General features: G+C 35.1%; 1 protein-coding gene across 4 annotated transcripts in view; it reads left to right on the forward strand.

The window, feature by feature from the left end:
• The first annotated feature begins 3,807 nt into the window (after window positions 1–3,807).
• Window positions 3,808–24,448, forward strand: part of LOC150092284 (tyrosine-protein phosphatase Lar-like) — a 1,042,795-nt gene continuing 1,022,154 nt past the window's right edge. For all 4 annotated transcript variants that reach the window (XM_090415047.1, XM_090415048.1, XM_090415049.1 and 1 more), the window contains exon 1: window positions 3,808–4,100. The gene's annotated coding sequence lies outside the window, so the exon portion shown is untranslated. The remainder of the gene's footprint in view (window positions 4,101–24,448) is intronic.

Consider the following 24,448-nt stretch of genomic DNA (forward strand, 5'->3'; position numbering starts at 1 on the left):
TGTAGATGGCATGTATTGGCAAATCAGAACGATGGTTGTAGGTTGAACAATTATTATGGGAGACTTCTTAACTATGGGGACATTGCTTGCAGGTAGGAAAGGGATGAATAGCAAGATGGAAGTGGGATTTACACAGTTGCTAAGGGATAATTATATGAAACAACATGTTATAGAGGGGACAAGGGTTTGAAGGTAGTGGATCTGATAATAGCATCAGATGTATCCGTAACCAAGGTAGACACTCTGCCTCCAATTGGAGAGAGTGGTCATGGGGTCTTATTCTGGGAAGTTGCCACACATGTGGAGTTTTCTTTCAAAAAGGGATTTATGTTCAACTATAAGGCTGGTGATTATGAGAGACTCATGAGTCATCTTGGAAGAGTACCATGGCTTGAGAAGATATAACGAAAGAATGTCAGTAGTGCATAGCAGATGGTCAGAGATTGTTTGAGAGTAGCAGTATCAGACTGCATGCCCTAAATCAGGAGGATATACTAAAAGAATAAGGAAAAGGATAAGACAAAAGAAAACATTGTGGAGGAAATATAAAGAAAAAAGTGATCAGTATACTCATGAACAGTACAAAGTGCAAGCAAGAAGCGTGACTAGTATTGTAAGGAAGGCCATATCAGACTATGAGAGAGAATTAGCCAAATAGCCAAAGTAAACCAAAAAGTGTTTTTTCGTTATGTAGCAAGTAAGAGGGAAAATGATTATGATAGAATGAGTTCAAACAATGTTCATTGGAAGAATGAGACTTTGTTGAATTGCTGAGTGATCATTTTGTCAAGGTGTACCATCCAAGTGGTGATTTTACAGTTTGCTGATGTTACAGAGATGTTACTGCTGACCAAACTATACTCACTCGGAATAAGAAGAACACTACATACCTAGTTCAGGAATGATTGCTCAAACAGAACACAAGTAACAAAAATAGGCACATATTACAGCCGGGGCATACAAATTAAACATGGTGTCCTACAAGGTGCTACATCCATCTAACACGATTCCACGTATTCTATTCAACATATACATTAACGACGTTCATAACCTGGCCACACGAAGTCAAATATATCAGTACGCATATGACCGCGTTACTAGCATTCCACACAGTCATCAACACGGCTCTCTCCAAAGCACAACAAGATCTGAACGAAATCACAATTTACTTCTACCAAAACTCAATTGAAATCAACGGCACCAAGACACAGATGTTAATTATACATAATCTGAGAATCATGCGTCCCTCACCACTATCGCTACACTGTCACACAAACCGCTGCAACAGCAAATATACCTGATAATGTTCCGAAATGATATCCGTAACACATGCAAAATACCTTGGCCCTTACATAGATTGTCATCTTAAATGGACAAAACATATAGAATACCTACATATTAAACTCCACATCATCGCAGCAAAACTCTTCCAAGTAAAAGACATGATTCCATCTAACATTTAAAAAAAAATAAAAAAAACCTTCTATATCACGGTATTTGCGAATCTCTACTGAGATATGGTATAACGTCTACGCAAACACATCAAACAGCCACCTAACAAAATCAGAAACATTACATAGGAAAATTGTGTCAACAGTGATTTGTTACTAATAGAGACAAATATCGCATAACAGACCCACAACACTTTACTCCTAGACCCTTCAACAACTGATACAGTTCTTTTGTGATCTCACATCTGATACCCAAGCTACTCAACAACCTACCAAGAAATTTAAAACTCATAGACAACTACAGAATATTAAAACACGAACTCTGGAAAATATACCAACATAGTTATTATAGCATTCACACTTATATACACTTCGCAAATCACTAGTATCCAATGCCTACATTCCAACCATAAATAGTAGCAAACAACATAAATAGTGAAGGCTAATTCCACTCTCTTCATAAAATCTAATCCTAGTTTCGAAGTAGGTGGAATTAGTCTGCCTGAATGTCCCCATAATCATAGAATGCAAATTATTGTAATGTATATGTCAAAAAGGTGTATAACAATAAATGATGAAACTGATATGAAAAAAAAAATGTTATTTATATTAAAAAAATACTAAAAAGAAATTAAGGTATTTTTTGAATAATAACAAAAAATATATTATTATTCAAAAAATATTATATAGAGAAATTATACCTATCGTTATTGCATATATATGAATCAAGTCCACTCAGCAGTTACTCTTATTCTATAGCTAAAATAGCTACAACTACTAATTTACATACAGTATAATCAATGCCAAAGAAGATTTTAGTTATCTACTACGCTCAAAATATTTACAAGTACGAAATAAATAACAAATATTCCAACACTTTTTTATTCCATGAAAAAGTAGAGGAAATTCCTGTATAATCTTTAACTGTTTTCAAAATCATTTCGCTGTGAGTCTCTGCGTTTTGAATCGCCGATATAAGTACTGTATGTTTCAAAGTTAAATGGATCTTAGATTATGGGAAACAAGTCTGTAATTTCATATTCCTATTCTTGTAGATAGCTTATACGTTGGTGATACATAACTGTTAATTTTTAGGAAAGAACAACGTACCGTATATTATTAGGTTAACTAAATAACTTTTAATTAATACTTCCAATATTTCGGTTATGTTACATTGCATCTTCAGGGGACATAAAAATTAATGAAATGTGCACGCAGACACTAAAACTGAGCAAAAATATCTGAAGAAAACAACTGAAGTCATTCCTAGAGTCTTACTTTCTTCAGCCATTTTTGCTCAGTGTTAGTTCATAAAATTATTTCACTAATTTTTATGTTCCCTGAAGATGGTAATGTAACATTACCGAAATATTGTAAGTATCTTTATTTTATCTCCAATACTTTGGCGCGCGCGCGCGCACACACACACACACACACACACACACACACACACACACACACACACACACACACACACACACACACACACACACACACACACACACACACATGAGAGAGAGAGCGAGCGAGAGAGAGAGAGTAGTTTATCCGTATGCTTATGCCGCACTACTGCATAGGCAAATGGGTTTATAAATATTTACCACAAAACGAATATAAGGAATATATTATATTATATTATTATTTATACGGGTACTCCATGGAGTCAAAAGTCTAATTGTGGGAGACCCACATTATCCATTAACACAATACCTATCATACATCTCCTTAAACTAATTCACTATTGGGGCGATCACAACCACCTCTGTCAATCCATTCCACTCATTCAACAGTCACCAAGTAAAGAACCTAGTCTGAACACCCTTACTAACGACTCTTAGATAACTTCTAAGTGTGGCCTATTGTTTTTCCCTACTCCTACATGTATTGAAAAATTTATTTTATGTGAATCTTATAGATCCCTTTACTAACTTTCATTAAGTAGACATAAAATCATTATGAGAAAACACTGCTGAAAGTGTTAAGTTTCCCGAAAGTTTCATTTATTTATTATTATTTTTTTTAAGCAAAACTTTTAAATAACTTACATGAGATGCACTTCTCTTCACAAATTAATATATTTTTATTATTTTATTTAATACAACAGTCTTTGATGAATAGTATACTAAGCATTTTAAAATGAATTATATCACTTTTTTATGCTTCAAAACCACCTGAAACTCGCAGTGCATTTTATGAATCCTACTTGTTTCTTAGTAAACTGAGGTTAACGTCCTTGGTTCTGGGAGTTCGATAATTTTTAGTGATATGCAACGACATTTGTTCACGAGATGGCGCGATCATCATCAGGGCTGTTGTCGACAGTGAATAACTGCAGACGGCCATAGCAAGGGGAGTGCGAAGGTGGAGGCTAGATAGTCGTGCAGCGTTTGGGATATTAATGTGTTTTCTAACGTTTTGCAGCAGCCTTTTTACAGAAAAAAGTGATTGAATCTTGTGGATGGTAAATAGATCCCTTTTTGGTGTACATGCACTTGGAGGATTTGGGGCAGTATAAAAGGGTGCATACGTGCTCCAGTTTCTGTTAACTGTTTTGTCAGAAAACGGCACTGCTCCAAACTGCTAGCCAGTGTTCCAAGATCCGCAGCTGTCATCTTTATCTACAGTAAGCCTAACGTAACATTGGAATTGGTATGTTTAGAAGCATGTTTCATTTTTTTAAGAAGTTAATACAAAAACGAGCATCTTTTTTATATAGATGGGAATTAGTTACATTTCGTATGCAATTTTTACCTAGGATGTCAATGTGATATATCTATACACACACACTAAGAAAAATATCGTGCTGTTTCTTATTGGTCAGCATGGGTTGATATATTAGGTCTGTAATATTTACCACAAAACGAATCGAATTCATTTGTTATATATTACCTTGTTTTATTAGAAAATGTGAGCAGACTAATTTTTAGGGCATACTATTCAGATTATTTTTTCCAAGTTTTAACAAAGCGTGCACTAACGTTTCTCACTTTTATGCGATTTGCATATATTAGAACAGATCATTTGTGTAAACATTACATGAATCTAACTTCGATATTTAAATAGAAGGTAAAATAATAAAATAATAGAACGAAAAAATTTAATAGCTGAAAATCGTACGTTACCGGATTTTGTTTCTGTAAATTAGGTCTGTTTATTAATTTTTTAAGATGATACATAACCGTCAGGTTAATTAATTTTATCGCAATTTCATTTTGAGGTATGTTCTACAATTGGGTTTTATCTATAACGAGCTTACATGTTCCTTTTTTTGATCTCACTAGCTGTCATGTTGGAAGGATAGCATACCAAATGCATAGCGTAGCAAAAAAGGGGCTGATTATATTTTCTTCCTGCAGCTATTATTCTATTATTATTCTCCCATAGCTATTCAGCTATTATTATCATCCCATAGTAGAAAATTCCATCAAATGAAATACCAGTATTGCAGAAAATTACAGCGTTTTTAACATTCCCCCAAGTATTCCAAAAATATTTTGGAGAGAAAAAAAAAAAAATCTGGCCCGACGTTTGCGTAAATGGGAAAAGAAAGGAAACTCATTAATACGGAATACAACAGTTTAAGCTATCTCTTGGTAGCTTCATTTTTTTGTGTGTAAAACCAATATATTAGTGAATTTCTATTAAGCAATAAAATTATTTGCAATTTTTTTTAAAAATTTTAATTTTTATTTTATCTTACCTAACCCAGCTAGAGAGGTAGAATCTATAGCACATCGTGTGTGTGTGTGTGTGTGTGTGTTGGGGGGGGGGGGGTGCTGGTGATTGTCGAGAAAAAAGAAATCTTACTTGAAGAGTTGGGGGTTGTTGTTGCTGGGAACACTTTATTATCTTTATTTCACTATCTCTCCCTGCTGGAACACTGCTGTTCCCGAAGGGAGAGATAGTGAAATAAAGGAGGATGAGAAGGTTTGTGTGTTTGCAGTTTCATCTTGTGGTATGCTCTGCAGTTGGGGTTTTATCTGTTATGAGCTTACATGTTCCTCTTTGATCTCACTAGCTGTCATATTAAAAGGAGACAAAATCTATAGTGTAACAAAGAAGGGACGCATTATATTTTCCTCCTGCAGCTGTTATTCAGCTATTATTATCCCATAGTAGAAAATTCCAACAAATGAAATACCAATATTGCAGAAGATGACTGCATTTTAACATTTCCCCAAAATATTTTTTGAATATTTTTTTTGGGAAAAAAAAAAGTCTGGCTCTCTTCTTGTGTAAATTGGAAAAGAAACTGAAAGGGGTGTTGAGTAGTTGCTGCTGTTGTAACAGGTCCGACAAATGGTGGAGGAATAATGGTTGCAAGTTCAGTGGAGCATTGTCCATGTAAGTATTTGTAGAAAAGACAGACCTGAAACAGTGCACCTATAAGATTGAAGTGAGGAAGGGGTCATCTTTAAGTCAAGTTGCTCTCCTCTGGATATTGTTGAAAATTTTTATTGAAAGCTTAGGTACATCATCCCAAACTTGTGAACAATAAATATTCTAAAGATGCATGGATTTGGGATTTGTATTAGTAACTTGATGAGTGAAAAGTAGGCTAGAGTAGGAATGAATGCTTAGTTTTTAATGGATGAGGAAGCTGTTGATGTGTTTATGGTAGGAGAATCTGGAGATAAATGTGTCCAAGAGAGATCTAATCCAGTTTGGTGTTTTGTTTCAGGGGCATTGAAGGTGACCAGAGTATATCTTATGTCTGTAGGAATATGTATTTTATGATATGTGTGTGCTTGTGGCAAGTGTTAATTCAGTCACATGTACCAAATTAAGTGTGGAATTTTTTAGAAGATATACTTTCCCAGCTCTCATCATATAATTCTTGAGTATACTCAGAAAATCAAAGTAAAATTTGATAATAAACCCTTGGCATAAAATATCCTTTGTCATGGACTACTCTCTCCACATACTCTCTCTCTCTTCAGTTTTTTATCTATTCATGCAATTCCTTATTGTTAATGTAGAATACTATTTGTGTGCAAACTGGATTATATTAAAAATTAGGAATTTAATTTAAATATTTAATTTTTAATAAATGGTTTAATATTTATTCAAACTTTAGCTTTTAAGAATAATTGTGTGGATGTGTGACAAATGATTCCAAGGAATGAAAATAAGATTAAAAAAAATAGTCCCAATGCACAATAATGATGGAATGAAAATAATGCATTAGACCAGTTTTCATTTCTGAAGATGTGACTAAAAGGTTGTATAGATTTATGGAAGCTTCTGCTTTTATTAGTTACATCAATGGTAGTTTCACTTTAGTATGAAATCTAACTGCCATACTGTGAAACTGCAATATCCATTCTCTCCTTTATGAGAGTTATAGGATTACTGAAAGTGCTCCGTGAGGGGGTATGAAAACTATAGCAGCCTCTCATCTGCGGCTTGCAAAACACTTATTGAAATTCTGTGCTTGGTAGAAAGCAAAAATTTTAGTAATGCTATTTACTGTATTAAATAAGGAAAATGTGCATGAAGTACTGGATTTAGCATCCACTCAGAGTGTAGCATGCCTGCTTGATTATCTGGATGAATAAATCTTCTAACCTATAGGCTCTGTGTTAAAGTAGCGTGGATATTTTTGAAATTTTTTAGGTATCAGATGATTTCTATTGATGTGAGACCATCTTGCTTATTGGATGTCTGAAGTAGCTTGAAAAGTTACAAGTTTAGTCTCTAGAGCAGGGTTCTTAGATTATTTAACTCTTATTCCACTTATGGTATGTGTGCTGCAGGTTACTATCTTGTATGTGTGGGAAAATGACAAAAATTTCATGTTGCTTCATGTGAATTAAAAAAAAAAAAAAAAGCTTAAAAATCTAAAGTCTTCTCCCCACCTCAGGGACTACAGTGATATACCACTGTCTCCTTAGGTCTTCCTGGTGTAACTAAGAGTGATAAATTCCAATGTTAAGTTAAATTGCTTTCTGCTGAATTAAGAGGGGTGAAATATAAAGATAGTCTCATTAATTTCCTTAGAAGTTTTGGATTATCTTTGGCAGTAGCACATTCAGGATTTAATCTTGGGGGGGGGGGGGGCACTGAGCTGAGTAGACAATTTGAGAATACAAACTACACATCGCATATCACCTATAACTGAGCATCTGCAATGATCGCTAATTCATAAGTGGTATAGAAATAGAAGACATGACACAACATAAAACCAGCAAAGGTTGGTCGATTGGTAGAGCCTCTGCTACTAATAGCTTAAGCAAGTTTGAGCATGGTTAGTAGTTGGACGGAGATCAATCGTTCGATGCTGTTGGCACACTCTCCCTCAATGAGTCTTTGGACTCCCTGGAGGTGTCACATAATAATAATAAAAAAAATGAATTTTAATTATGAAAATATTTGGATAATTTTCTAGTGTTTTTTTTTCCTTTTTCTTTGGGGGGGGGGAGTGAGGGCACTGTCCATATTAAGAGGACATATGAACAGTAATTGAACAGTAACTTTTTTGTTATTCTTCAGCTTCTGTAGTCTTGTAATATCAAATGCAATATTTTTCATTAAATAGAATGAACGTTAATGCAATGGTCTTAGTTTAGTTTCATCTGTAAGGAAAAAATTGAAATCTTATGGATTTGTTAATTTGTGTAAGGATATATATACATACACATACTTTATAGATAAAATTTGTTGAAGAGTGTTCACTTCCATTATCTAGAACAATAATAAAAGCCTAATTCGCTACAGAGCATGGACAGAATGCATATTATGTAAGGAATGGATGAATTCATTATAAAAAAAAGATTTTTTTTAGAAATTTCAGTGGAAGGCCTTTGGTTTCTGTAGTTGTCAACTTCAAACCAGCTATATGTTGTTCTCAATATTCTAATTAGCAAAGTGACTATGAAATTGGCATCCAGCAACAAACTTTTGGTGGGCATTGTGCAGGTTTGTTGGTATGGTGATTGTCATTTATTGTAATTGTGATGTAGACCAGTGGTTCCCAGCCTTTTTCCACTTGTGTACCCCTTTTAAACCGATTTCCGTAAATTGTACTCCTTGTTTTTAAATACTGACAGTTTAGTTCAGTGCCTATTTTAATAAAATAGTAGAAATTATTTTTTTCTGCCATTACTGATTATTTTTAGTGTCCCTCTGAATGGCCCAGCATGTACGCCGGGGGATACGTGTACCACCAGCTGGTAGCTGATGATATAGACTTTCAGAAATCAGTGAAATGGTTACATGTGTGAAACGTTTTGAAGATCCTTGTTTTCTCATGCAATAGACACCCAAATCGAGGAATATTTCACATGTGGTCTTCACATTTGGTTTATCTTTTGGTTGATAATAATGGTAGGTGAACATGTAATTATCAGCCTCATTGGTTGATAGTGGATTGTATATCTGCTTTCTGATTTACAGGATTATTTTTAGGTGATGAATATGTAGAATTCCTGACCAAAAAACAATGTGATGTAAAATAAATGACATAGGGTTTTTTATTAGGCCGTAATAGTGCAGAAGCAAAAAACACATGGAATATGGGAGCTGGCATGGGTCAGTCATTGTTTATTAAGTGTGCATGATAGTTGGCAATAAACTTAAATCATCTGGTGTGCAGAAAGATCTAATAAGCAACTTCCAAATATCACCTGGAATCATTCTTAGGTTTCTGTTGGGTGTGTTTTGTGAGTGGATAATCATCATAGATTCTTTGATGTTACAGGCATTGAAGTTGTCCTCTATGTAAGTCATGGAGCTCTTGTCCCATTCACTATTACAGTGAGTCTGGGAGAAGTGGAAAGCTAGACCTGAGCTGTCTTCTGTGTTGATATTCGCATCTTCAGTATACTCTTTTTGTCTTATTTCCAAATTTCTAGATGTTTGCCCTATGTAAGAAAGACCACAAGAACATGGAATATTGTAATTTCCAGAATGTTTGAAAGAGGACATAATAAAGCTCGTATAGTCGCAGTGGGTTTGAAAGCCAATCTTATGTCTGGAGCGAGACCACTATGCTGCTTAGTTGAAGGGGCTTGGGAAAAAAAAATCATGTTAGCTCCATAGTTCAGGATATTTGGTTTATCTGCTTCTTAACGCTAGAGTTTTATAATCTTTTTTAAGGTGATTGTCATAAAATAAAATATCCTATCCCCTGATAAAATGACTTGAAGCATGAAGATTACTAGAATTCATTAAATTCTCACTGTGACTGAGAAATTTTTTTTTGTTCTTAGAATTGTAGTAAATTTTTATGATACAGTATTGTAAATATTCAGTAAGAAGATTTGAATTTATAATATGTATAATAAATGTACAGTGTTCTACATAATCTCCTGCTTTACAGCTTTTTTTTCCTCCTTAATATGTCATATATTAATGCAAGTTGTAATTCTACTTCATAATATTTAATGTATAATTACAATTGGATTGCATTTCAATGGTTACATGTCTAGAGAAAGTGCTGTTCATTGCAAGTTTTTAGGTGCAAAATCAGGGAAACTAGACGTTTGGGCATGGAGGGGGGGGGAAGTTGGCATGAGTGTGGGAAAAGTGGAAACTAGGCTTGAAAGGGGGAGGGGGTTGGCAGTCATGCATATACTGAGGCATTCCTGGGGGGGAGTGCAGGATTGATCAAGGAATGCAGAACTTGGTCATTATCAAATGCATGGTCAGTTGAGCCCAAAGGGATTCTGCTGCCCCTCTTTCTCTCTCTCACACACACACACACTGTAGAAGCATCATCAGGAATAAGTGCATGTTTGGCTTTTGTTAGTTCAACTTGATTAAAGTATTGACATTAGTGAGACTTGGTTGACAAATGCATAGCATGTACAGGTACTGTACATGTTGTTGTTGTCTTGTCCTTTGAAGAGTCTTAGATGTTTCCGTGCGCTCTTTGTACTGCTTTGGCTATGTCTGTGATTTTGTTTGTATAGAGCTGTTGTTCAGGATTAGGATCTATTTCTTGCAAGGCTGCTGTAATTGCTGGACAGGTAAAGATGTGAGTGGGTGTCAGTTCCGTATTGGGGCAGTTGTTGCAGTTTCTATATGTTCTCGTATCATCTGTATTGATCTTCATTCCTCTATAATGTCCTGTTCGTAGTCTTGCTATCGTAGTGGAGGTCCTTCTGTCAGCATTGATCTCGGGAATTTGATGTTGTATCACTGATTTCAATGGAATTAGTTTAGCTTTTGCTAGTGCATTGGCATCAGCAAGAGTTATCATATGAGTTTCTTGGTTGAGTTCTCTGGCCTCTTTTGCTAATTTATCAGCTGCTTCGTTGTGATCAATGCCTACATGAGCAGGAATCCATTGTAGAATGCAACTTTTACCTAAACACTTTAGATGATTTAAGAGTTTATGGATGTCTTGTGTGAGCTTGGTATTGCCATTTTTGATTGCCTCCATAGCTGATCTTGAGTCACTGTAAATTATAATTCCTTCAGATTGTTGAGATGATGATAGATTTAAGTAGGCTTCTAGTGCTTTAATTATTGCGTAGAGTTCGCTGGTAAAATTGGAAGCGATTCTCCCAGATCCAACTTTTATTGAAAGTTTTTCACCTTTCGGGAGTAGAAGGAGAACACCAGCGCCTCCATTAATCATATTGGTGTCTGATGATCCATCGGTATAACAAATAACCTGTTTGGAGGATGAAAGAAGGTTGATGGTATTTAGGCCTTTTTCTTTAAGCATTTCTTTTGGTTCTTTTTTTGTACAGAGTTTGGTAAGGTTTAGATTTATGAAGGTATTTGAAGGTAAAGGACTGGAAAATAGAGGTTCTTTGTTTATGTGGACATTTAGCTGATCAAGACCTATTTCTTTCCTGATAGTGTCATCATATTGTAAAGTCGATGATCTGTGAAGTCTGCAAATTTGGTTCCAATGTTCATAGGTTTTTAGGGAGACATGATCACTTTGGTAGCTTCTGATATTATTTATGAATTTTATGGTGGCAAATTTTCGTCTGTCCTCCAGCAGGTCAAGCCCACATTCCTGTTGGGCTCTGATGTTGTTAGTGGATGAGACTGCACCAATGATAATCTTGGATGCTTTTGCTTGTATTTTGTCTAGGTTTTTCTTTACCGATGAAGCCGAAGGTGACCAGATAGGTGCTGCATATTCCATTATTGGCCTTATTAGTGTAGTGTAAGTAGTTTTGAGGATTTTTGGCTTTGCACCCCAATTTGTTCCACAAAGCCTTTTCAGTATATTTAATTTTTTTAGAGCTCTGTTGGAAGTGTTAGAGATGTGTTGTGCAAAACGTAATTCCTGATCAAGCGTAATACCAAGGTATTTTGGATTTGTGACTTTTTCAATTAGCTTGTTATTGATCATGACTTTGGGATTGTAGGAATGTCTATTTTTCCTGTCTGTACTAAATGTACTTAGTTTTGTTTTGTCTGGGTTGATTTTAAGTTTGAGTTCGTTTGACCATTTTTCTAATCCTCTGTACTGTACATGCTATGCCTTATAAGCATAGGAAATAGCAGATAAATTGCAAACTAGAAGGGAAGCAAGGCTTGGGTGGGGGAACAGTGCATTTTGAGACAATGTGGTGTAAGACAAAGGAATGAGAACAAAATATATAGTTGGCTGCTTCTGAAAGATGATGGAATGCAGGCTGTGCAATTATTTTGGGGAGCATATGTGGAACAAAGATAGAAAAGGGCACTTGCAGGAGGGCTATGAAATTTATACAACTGCTTAAGGCGTGATGGGGGGGCATGTGGTTTGAGAATGCTGGATCTGTTGATAACATCCAACGATTCATAACCTACTTTTCCTCTAATTGGGGAGATTGGTCATGCAATTTTTTTGACTTCGGAGGTTGCTGATCATGTAGAATTCTTAGTTAACAAGAGGTATATATGGATAATACCTACATATAAAATAGTCAGTAATTATAAAAAACTTAAAAGACAGGTAGAAAGCAGTGTGGAATGTTAATATGCTGGAATGGTCAAGAGATTTTAGGAAGGAAATATAAAGAGAAATGTGTTTGGCAGGTACATGAGCAATACAAATCCCAGTAAGAGGGGGTGTAAAGCATGGAAGGCGAAATTAGCTGAGCAGACCAAATGAAATTGCAGGTTCTTTCATAATGTAGTAACTAGAAGAATGATTATGGAAGGATAACTTGAATGAATGCTGATGGTAGAAAGTTATTGACAAAGAAGAAATACTGATCTTTAGAATATTATGAAATATCAGTGAGTTATAGCCATGGGATTTGATGGGATAGTGGTCTGTACAGAGCAATTAGCAGTGCCAAGCTGTGTTTATCTGTGACTCCCACCCTCAAAAGGTAAACATAATAGTGTGGGTGGATTGCTTTTTTTTTTTCAAATTTACTTTAATATATTTAATTTACTCTTCCACATAATCTTGGAAGCCTTCCTCTAGAGACAACATGGAGCTTTTTCAAGCCAGTTCAAGCCTTGAGTAAGCGGAGGTGATGAAACCAATCTCCCACCTGAAGGAATTCGCAAACATCCATACGCATGATAGGATTTGAACCTATAGCCTGTTGATTGAAGAATGGTCATTCATGCTACTAATTTATCTTGCTTCTGGCAAAATCCCAAAGTAGTGCACAGAGGACAAAAGACGTTGCATGAAGGATACTCAAAGAGAAAGGTACTAATTGCATATTGATCAGTATCATATGAGTAATAATACTTGAAAAAACAGTTTAAATATTGAAATGTGAGCTGGGAAACCTGAAGAATGAGCTTGTGAACATTTTGACTTCGTTTGTAGAATTTCTCTTTTCTCAGCCAGAAGGGCACACTTTAAGTGTAGATAAATCTTTAAATGATCATACTATTATATATTACTTCTGTTTACACATTTCTGAAATGCCAACTTTTCTGATACTTCATTTTTAATGAGGTTATACCCTTGATGCCATCTATTCGCTCTGATTTTCCTCAGAGCATGGTTATCTGTAATATCTGGTCTAGATCAGTATTTAATTTGCAATGCAATTCAGCTCTCTGATATCTATGTATTAAAATTTGCTTGAACCCTTTGTATATTCATTGCTGGTCTTTTGGTGGATTTCTCCCATATTCCATATAAATTTAATCACCTGACTTCTCAGTATACCAGCTTTACTTTCCTATTTTCCATTCCCATATATCATTTGTCTTTAATAAAAATTGCACTTAAATAATTAATGTATAAGCTCTTTAGGTTCAGTACTGAGAATATAATCCAGTTTATTTTCCTTTTGTAATTTATTTTATTTTCTTTATTTTGATTGTTGATTTTCATACCAAACTTCATAGCAGTTATGTAATTTGGCTAAAAGCTCTTGAAGACTTGCAGCAGATTTATTTAAGATATCTGCATTGCACAATGTTTCTCCTATTTTATTACCACTTTCCTTAATGATGTGGTTTATATCTAACCTTTAGCCTGTTTTTGGTACTAATGAATAAGTTTATCCCGTTTGGTGTTTAGCTTTCACATTAATATATATATTGTAGATTATTAGATTGTGAGCCATCTCCACTGTATTTATAAATCAGCAGTTAGAATAGAAGGGGAACGTACAGGAAGATGGTTTGATATTTTATCAGGTGTTCAAGTTCATATGCTTCGTGTTAGTCTGTATTAAGTTTCATTTACACCATACAGATCTAGTAGTGTTCTGGATAGTTTTCTTTAGTAGTATTTTTTTTTAATTTTTTTAGATCAATACAGCTTACATAGAAATCTCTTAATTTATATTCCTATGATTTGTCCACTTCTTGTGAAGTAAAAATATGGTATTGGTACCTCTTTGGCCTAAATCTAGCTTGTTCACCAATTTTCTCTTCCTTTCTCAGTTATGTTCTCATAAATTTTGATTGTAATCCTGTGTAAAGAAATCTTTACTTTCATATTGTTTTATTTCCTTTATAAATTAGTAGCGTGAGAGTTCCTCCAGTCATGTAGGATTTAATCTCCTGACCAAGCCTTGTCTAACTTTAGTTTAGCTACTTTCACGCAACTTAGTTTTCTTTCTTTTTTATGATGGAAAACCTGCTGTTAACTAGTCCATTTCTTGATGAACATTAACACCTCAGACATGAAGAAATCTTTACAATATTTGTCTACATATCTGAGATTGCTTTTCTTACTCGTAGCAAGACCCAATGTTTAGGTCTTTCGGAAGCAATGCAGAGATGATGAGGTGGTTATTAAAAATGTTTATACAGTATACCTGCTTGCTGGTGAATTCATCTGAAGAGCTTGATTTATGGACATTGTGGATGTCATAATGTTAAATATAGTGAATGCGTAGCATTTTACTTAGGAGTTTGAAGCCATAAGAGGAAGATGTTCCAAAAATTGAGATGGAATCCGAGGCTGATTGCAGACAAGGGATTGGATTTCATATGGCATAAGGTAAAGATTGCCAAGACAGCAAGTAGCCTTGCTTCAAAGATTAGTAATAAAATCTTGATTAAGCCACATTTTGACTACTTTGCATAGCCGGCTTCACTCTGAGATGGATATTTTAGAAGAGGATTTAGGGAATGCGAATTTGCAGAATTTAGCACATAAAGGTGCTGTTATTGAAATCTAATGTTTGAGTACTTTGTTACTGAAGTGATATGGAGATTATTCACAGAGTGGAAAGGATTATGCCATTGTTGTATAAAGAAAGAGGATCCAGGAAGAGTAGTTGAAATAATCATGTCACAAATAATTTTAAGGATGAATTTAAAATTTTGTATATACTTTCTACCAGTTGTCATTTACCAGTTTTTCTGCAGTTTATCTGAAATCATCAAATTTCTGATAAGTAACTTCATGGGGTATACAACAAAATATAATTATACTACATGAAAAGTTTACATCATTACTAACTTCCTATTGACAGTTTTCCTCCAAATTAATCTTATCTGTCAGGACACCACTGTTGTCAGATCTTATATTTTGGTTTTCTTACCATACCACCTGAGATTAGTTCTGCTCACACCTTCTTGAAAATGTTAACAATGTCAGGTTCCTAATGGCCTCATTTTTAATGATTCTGCCATAGATGCCCCCTGTTCACTCCTGATCTTTCATATCTGTGGTCTCCAGTCTTTGATCAAGTGTTTTATTTCTAATCCAGCTCTCAGATCCTAAGATAAAATTGGTTTTGACACTGTTTGTATACAGCTATTTTAGTGTTTTTAATTTCTCTTATTTTCTTTATAAATCTATTCATTTGATTTCTTACCATACCAGCTTTGCTAATTCTGTTGTCTATTTCCATATTTGGTTTGCTATCTTACTAAAAACTGCTCCCAAATAGCTGAAATGTTTTACTTCCTCTATATGTTCTCCATTCAAGATACAGTCAATGCTTCCACATGTTATTGCCTATTTTCGTAATGTCTTTTGTATTGCTGATTTTCATACCAAGTTTATTACAGAAGTTATTCAATTTAGTTGGAGAAATCCTGCAGACTAGTGCTGCATTTATTTAGTAGTATAGCATCATCTCTGTAAAGTACAGCTGAGATTCATCATTGTCATTTATTCATGTATGAATAGGAAAATGCATAAAAAAATATTCCTATAACAAACTCGTACTCTGTTAAATGAAAGTGAGCCAAGTTGCTCTGTTTTATACCAAATGGTAAATGTCAGATGGTTCATGAACCTCATCTTCAAAAAGAAGTTTGCTTATGTATTGCCAAAATGTTTTCTTAGTTTTCCTCTGTGTCCAGTAATTGGCCTGTAGAGAGCAAGAGCACTGAATGTAGGTGTAGATAGATATCCAAGTGGGTGTCACCTCGGTTGACTTTCTCTTTCATGTATGAATAGGAATTGGCGCCTCCATAGCGCAATTGGAAGAACAACGGTACATTGCTCCCTTCGATTGGAATAGGCCTAAGTTCGATTCTCGTCGCAACGGGAGGAATCTTTATCTGGACGATTTCAATCGAAGGCGAGTTAGCTGATCTCATACGGAGGTAGCAGGGTTTTTTCTCCTGGAAACTCGGGTTTTTCATCCTACATAAAGACAAATCGGCCCTTTAGACACGCAATTTACAGACAAAAAATACTAGTTGTGGTGGAGGTGGGTGGTAGATGGCGTTGATGGAGATGATTTGTAGTAAAGGTTCGGTGTAGTGGTTGAGACAGTTGTAGGTGTCCTCCCCGCGATGAGTCTTCAGACTCCTGGAGGTGTCACGAATAATAATAATAATAAATGCATAAAAAAAAAATTCCTATAACAAACTCATACTCTATTAAATGAAAGTGAGCCAAGTTACTCTGTTTTATACTAAATGGTAAATGTCAGATGGTTTATGAGCATCATCTTCAAAAAGAAGTTTGCTTATGTATTGCCAAAACTGTTTTCTTAGTCTTCCCCTGTGTCCAGTAATTGGCCTGTAGAGAGCAAGAGCACTGAATGTAGGTGTAGATAGATATCCAAGTGGGTGTCACCTCAGTTGACTTTCTTTTATTTTTTTTTTCTTTTTAATTTTTTGCTTTTTCTTCAAGAATGGTAGTATTAAAAACGTGATCTTGCTATGTGTATCCTAGTATTCGACGACATGTCTGAAATCTTTAAAGGTACCTGTGGCATGATGACTATAAACAATAAATTACATGATAACCACAGTAATTAACTTTAATGAAAAGAAAGTATAGATAAAGTACGGATACAAATCAGATTTGCTTGTTTCTACACATGTACTGTTATTTTCAGTACAAAATATCTGTACTTTTCATTAAAGTTAATTACTGTGTACTCTTCTTCTTTTCCATCATTGATAGCCCTTTCTTTACAGGTTATAAAGAGACAATGCTTTTGATTTAATAAGGCCAGTGTTTAGCTGGATCCGTTTTTGGTTACAATCTTCGATCCATGTAAAAAGACGTCTCTCTAATTCAATCATTATAATACTCTGATTTTGAGTGCATGCATGATGAACTTGAAGCAGCCTTATCTTTCTCTTTGTATTCAGCAGTTGATTCATTCATTTTTGTGTTCTTTTCCTATCTTTGCTCTGGACTCGCCTTGTTCATTTTTCTTTATTGTTTCAAGTTTTTTTTTCGAATCATTTTCACACTTCTATTTTTTTCTCACTAATTCTTTTATTCATGATTAAATGTTAGGAAAATAATTTAAAATAAAAAAGTAAGTAGTGTAGTATGCCATTAAAAAATTACTTTGTAAAATGTTTCAAATCGGTAACTAATTTATTTCATCCTTGTGAGTGATTTTTTAAAATAGTTACCATAAAAAATCTATAGATTGAAAATGTTTAAAATTTGTAACATTTATTTTTAAGATGTATATAGGTGCACTAATCGAATTTTAGAGGTGCACTAATCGAAAAATCACTAATCGGGGGCACATTAATCGAGGGATTGCTGTATTTCAGCAATGTTAAACATTGCCATCATCAGGGATCACAAAAAACAATGATGCGCATGCAGGCACCACCAACACTGAGCAAATGAGCCGTGTTAGTGCCCATATCACATTGTCCCTGATGTAACATTGCCAAAATATAAGAAAGTATTAGTTTTTTTATAATTATAATTCTATTTATAATTAATATTCTAGTATACGTTGTCATTTCCTGAAAAATTAAAGCTATGTATAACCAACGTATAAGCTTATCTACAAGAACTTAGGAATGGGATAAATTATTTAATTACATCTAGTATTTAAAGTTATTCATAAATTTAGAAACTTCATAAATGGATCTTCCATTTATTAATTTTTTCTACTATTGCAGATTCTTTGTATGTTATTGTGTTAATTCGTATGTTGCAACATTTCTGAATATATTGGTATGTGGATATTTTGTATGTACTTTTCTTTTCCCTCTCAAGCATGAAGTTTAGACTGCATACACCATTTAGTAATGAAGAAGGGGTGTGTGAAGAGTTTCCACTCATTTTGTAGTGCATTTCTACAAGCCAGTTATAGTTTTGAAATGAGGGAGGCATTTTTTTCCCCTCATGAAACCATAATAAAGTCACTTTATTATGGTTTCATGAGCGTGTCAGTTTGGTCAATTGTCTTGCATGTTTACTACTGGAAGAAGCATCAGGGACAAAGAAAAATAGTTTAGGATATTGGCATCTGCACATTGTGCGAAAATAAGTAGAATTAGTGACATGCGGTTACTGGACATGCCTTTTACAGAAATAGAATGCAATGGACATGGTGTATTCAGGAAATATAAAGGAATACGAAAGGCATAGTATTGTACACCCACAGTTCATAGAACCTGGGCTGGATGATTGCCAAGAATATTCATGCAAAGAAATAAAGGATGTATGAATTGGTCACCAACATGCAAAATCACATGTAAAGCTTATTCCACTCATTTACCACTCTCAGAGTAAAAAACCTAGCTCTAACGTCCTTGCTAACCACACTCTTACCAAGCTTCCATGGATGGCCCTAGTCCTCCCACTACCAGTCCTATTCTCAAAAATATCTGAATTAATCTTATAGAAACCCTTCAGTAATTTGAATGTCTCAATCATATCACCCCTTTTCCGCCTATCAACCAATTTCTGTAGCCCACAAATCTTCAACCTGTTCTAATAAGGTTCATTGCATAGTCCTGCTATCATCTTGGTCACTCGCCTCTGGATCCTCTCCACCTCCTCCCCATAAAGAAGAAACCCTGGGGCCCATATCTGGGCACAGTAGTCTAGATGGGGTCTTATCAAGGCTTGATACAGAGGAACAATATTCTGTTTGCCTCTGCTTGTTAAAGTGTTTTTCAGCAACCAAGTGATTTGATGAGCTGATTTTGCCACTTTTGCAATGTGTCCCCTAAACTTCAACTCCCTATCCACCAACACTCCCAAATCCCTGGTCTCGTCAATCTCCTGGAGTACAGTTCCATCAATGTGATATACTGCTGCTAAACTTTTCATCCCAAAATGTAAAACCTTACATTTTTTCACATTAAATTGACATCCATTCTCCTTAGTCCAGTCCTCCAAACTATCCAAATCAACCTGCAAAATTTTGACATCCTGAGCATTCACTATTGCCCTACCCAACTTTGCATCATCTGCAATCAGATGCACAGTTCCTCTCAGATCCTTTCCTATATCGTTAATGAACAAATTAAACAGTAGTGGTCCAAGAACAGAACCCTGCGGCACACCACTAGTCACAGGCCGTCTTTTGGACTCTACTCCTGAATAAACCACTTTCTGATATCTCTCCATCAACCACCCCTCCTATCCATCTCACCAACCCTATATCCATTTTCATATGCTGCAGTTTACTGATTAGAATTCCATGTGGTATCCGATCAAAGGCTTTAGCAAGGTCCAATAGAATCACTGTAAACCCGTTACCCTTATCCAGTTCAGCCATCATTGTGTTAAAGAACGTGAGCAAGTTACTGAGGCATGATCTACCCTTCACAAAACCATACTGTCCCCCATACAGTATTCCATTTTCATCTATCCAATCTTGTATTTTCCTCTTGACTATTTTCTCCAAGACCTTGACAACAATTCCTGATATGCTGATCGGCCGGTAATTTTCAACAGCAGTCTTGGAACCTCCTTTATGCAGTGGAACTATTTTCCCCCTCTTTCTACCCCCTTGGAACTAATCCAGACCCGAGACTCAAATTAAACAAAATGGTCAAAGGCACTTACAATTCTTTAGTCGCTTCTCGTACAACAAAAGTATAACATCCAATCCCTCAGATGAATTGACATTGAGGTTTTGTAATAGACTATTCACTTCCACTTCATTCACCACAATTCCCGTATAAGCTGTTGGTTCTTCCATTTCTGCAATGTCATCACCTGGATGATATACTCTTGCAAAGTGCTCACTCAGTAATTCTACTATATCAACTGATTCGGTTACCTCCCTACCATCGGCATTCTTTAAAATCACTCTGCCGTATACATTTTTTCTTTTACTGGTTATTTTTTCTAATTACTACTTTAAAAACTATAATGTTCATAAAAGAAAAGTTAATTTTCCGACTTGCAATAATAAAAAGCTCATCCCACAAAACGGATTGATTATGCTCTTATTGGAATAGATTCTCCTTCTTCTGACATGCGCAGGTGTCGAAGGGTCTCACATCTGTGGGTGTACAGTATTACCAATAACCAGAATTGAACACAATACAGGAGAATCAAGATGAGAATAGCAGTCAGTTTGAAGTTGCTTTGTGTCAAGGAGGTTGGGGATGAAATAAATTGTTGCTATAGGCCAGAAAAGTATGAGGATGCAAAGCAACATTTATAGAGTACTGAGAAATAATTATCTGAAGCAGCACTTGATGAAACTTCAGGCCTAAAAGTATATTTGAGTTCTGTGAATGCATCCTCAGTCCAAAATTTGTAACATTAAACTGACTTTCATTTACAATTGCCCTGTTGATAATTATCATACTGAATTATCTGACTTGGGAAATAATTAGCTGTATTGAAGCTTTGGTAAAAAAAAGGAATATACGAAAAACTAAAAGATGGATAATTATGATAAACTAATGAAGGCAGCATGAAGTATTGCCTTTATTATAGAGAGATAAATGGGTGAGTAAAATCACCTGAATGAAAGCTGCTAATTAAAATCACTTGAAGAGAAGCCACATGAAAGGCAAATATTGCGGGGATGGGAGGTACTTGGGAGAAGTGCTGTGATGAGGTTTAGGATTAGTATGAAGTTCAGTCTAGGAGAGTAACAAAACAGTCTGGTAGAGAAAGTAGTTAGATTGTAAAAAGAAGATAGTTGAATGATATTCTTTTGCTGTGTGACAAGTAAAAAGAAAATGGAAGGATAACTTGGTGAATATGGATTGGAGCATGAATAGAGTAGAAACAGCAAAATTATTGAGATCACTTTCTCAGGTAAACACTAAGCAGAGATGAGAGGACTCTGGATGTTGTGGAAGGACTAGATGAGGAGAGGTAGGTGACCTAGGTGTTTAAAAACTTCACAAACCTGATACAAAAACATTAGTGGGATTCGTTGAGATATTAGTTGTGGATGCTATAGGAATGTGCAAATTAGTAGTGTGTAACATTTTTTTTCCTTTTCCCTCACTTGTTTCAGCATGTGTAGGATTTGAAGGAAATAATTTTTCTATTACACAAAAATGGCAGAAGATGCAACTAATTATAAATCAGTTGTACACATTCTCATCTAGAGATAGACAAATGAGATGAACCTATATTGAGGACAACATTGCAGTGTTAAGGATAAGATTTGATTTAGCATTCTGCTGTTACAGAACAGCAGAATGGCTTCACAGAACATACAGTTGCACGAGAAGAATAGATATGCCATAACACCAGTGTTTTGCAAAAGGCGTTTACCAAAATAATACAACATAGTTGCCACACAAGCCATTTATGTTTGGTATTTTGGATGGCTTAAATAGAAGAGGTAGACCATACAGAGAATGGATAGACGATATAAAAGACTGGTGTGGAATGGGTGTACAAAAACTGCGACACTGTGCACTGGACAAAGAAAGGTGGAAGAAGATAGTGAAACAGGCATCAGACATCAATGGGCAGTGAGCCCATGGTTCGTGATGATGATGAAACCAAAATAGGAGGAAATGCAAAATAGGCTGTATTTGTCAAGATCACTAGTTGCCAAAGTGGTCGATATCGACCCCCAGGGGTCTATATAACATTGATAGGAGTCGATTCGTGCTCAGGGGTCAACAGAAAAATATAAGACATCATTGCATGGGTAATATTTAATACAGTTAACTTGGATTACCTCCATCCTGAATGACCACGCAATTAAGAGTGAATCGTGGGAACAGTGACATGAATAGGACCTGTAAGATGGAGCAAGGTCATGTAAATAGTTACGGAGGCCAATCAAGTAGGCCAAAATGACGTATTTACCAATAAACAGATGTCAGTGGTTCCCTCCCGGCAGGTGTGGGGGAGCAAGATTGCAACATGCTGGGTTGCTTATTTACTTGCATGTATTTGATCCCAGTCTCATTTTTGCACATCGACATACAAGTAAGCGTTAATGTTCTAAAATTCATCAACATACATATTACAATCCAGTCGTTATTCATTCACGAACTAAACTTCTCTATGTTGAAGAGTTGAGCAGGGCTGGTAGTTTTGTACATCCTATAGAAATACGTGAGTAGGTATAATATATGTGAGTATATTATTTAGACTTATTACTTTTGCTTACTGACTTCAATTTTAATTATTTTGTTACAACCCCAGTAACACAATGGCAGCATCAGATTCTAAAAAGAAATGCAGACAATATTCGTTAGAATATTTGAAACTTGGGTTTATTGCTTCATTAAGAAACGAAACGAGGCCTATGCGTCTTCTTTGTGAAAAACCTTTTAGTAACGATGCAATGAAACCAGCAAAAATGAAAGATCATCTTCAAAGACTCCATCCCGATAAGAAAGATAAAGATCTTGACTTTTTTAAAGAACTGAAAGAGAAATACACACATCGACCAACTATAAAATCATTTATGAAAGCACCTGCCGAAGTTGACAATAAACAAAGATTAACAGCCTTCCACAATATTTCTTTTAATATAGCAAAAAAAGGAAAAACGTATACAATTGCAGAGGACATTGTTATACCTGCAATCAAAGAAGTAATTGAAACCATAATAAAAAAAAGTTTCTGGCCCTGTTTTAAAATGTTTACCATTGAGTGCGAATACCGTGAAAAGACGTATTGGTGAAATGGCTGAAGATGTAGAAAAAACTGTAGTATCAGAACTCAAAAATAGTAAGGTCTCCATCCAATTTGATGAATCTACATTCGATAGTTCTATTCTTATGGCTTATGTAAGATATTATAGCAAAACCAAACATCAAATTATTGACGGATTTTTGCAAAATATCTTGAAAGTGATGGAACGGGGTTGACAATTTTTTCAGCGATTGGAGGAATATTTAAATAAGTATGATATTCCATTTACTAATATAACAACAGTAGCCACAGATGGCACGCCTGCAATGGTGGGCCTCTTATCGATGTTTCGCTGCCTTTCTGAAAGAAAAAGTTCAAAGCGCACTGTGTTGCACCGAAACCATTTGGTGGCAAAAACTCTGTGTTGAACTGCATGATACTCTAAGAGTGTGTATTAAATCTATTAATCAAATTAGAGCTCATCCTCTTAAATTGCGATTGTTTGCCAAACTTTGTGGAAAAAAATGAAGTATCAAACCAATTACTCTTGCATACTGAAGTAAGATGGTTGTCTAGAGGTGCAAGTCTACAAAGATTTGTTGAGTTGTTCGACTCAACCCTAGAGTTTCTTACAGATGTTAATTTGTTTTTGAGTGATGAACTGAAGAGAAACAAGAATCATATTTTCTACTGGGCAGATTTATTTTCAAAATTTAATTACGTACAGACCCGTCTACAAGGTAAAGATGTCACGATTATTCAGGCTCGGATGATTCTTTTAGGCTTCCAAGCTAAATTAGCCTTATTTAAATTATCATTCTTACGAAAAGATTTTCAGTACTTTTTGAATCTACGGCAATTGGAAGTAAAAGACGAAGACTTAGAAATATACACAAAACATCTTCAAAATTTGAGCGATGATTTTAAATTGCGCTTTGCAGATTTTGAAAACATGCACATTCCAGATTGGGTTATCACGCCATTTTCTGCAGATATTGAAAATATCGAATGTAACTTACAAGATGAACTTATTGATTGTCAGTTGATCTTGAAGCTAAGACGCTTTTTAAAAATAGGACTTGAAGTTACTTTTGGAAGAATATAAATGTTGTAGAAAAATATCCAAAACTTTCTGAAGTGGTACTTCCCTTTTTGCTTGCATTTCCAAGCTCGTACATGGTTGAAGCATTGCTAATTCCATTTTAACAAAACAAATAAGCTAGATATAGAATTTCATGGTGATTTAAGGCTGAAACTTACTAATTTTGAACCCAACATTGCTAATCTTGTCAAGAGTCACGTATTAATTGTATTGTAATGACTAGTGCAAAATTATGCATTTTGAATTGATAAGTTTGTAGATAATGTTCATTGA

This window comes from Typopeltis vanoorti, chromosome 26 (assembly GCF_054136105.1).
Source record: "Typopeltis vanoorti isolate ZY-2024b chromosome 26, IOZ_Tvanoo_1.0, whole genome shotgun sequence".
Classification (NCBI taxonomy): domain Eukaryota; kingdom Metazoa; phylum Arthropoda; class Arachnida; order Uropygi; family Thelyphonidae; genus Typopeltis; species Typopeltis vanoorti.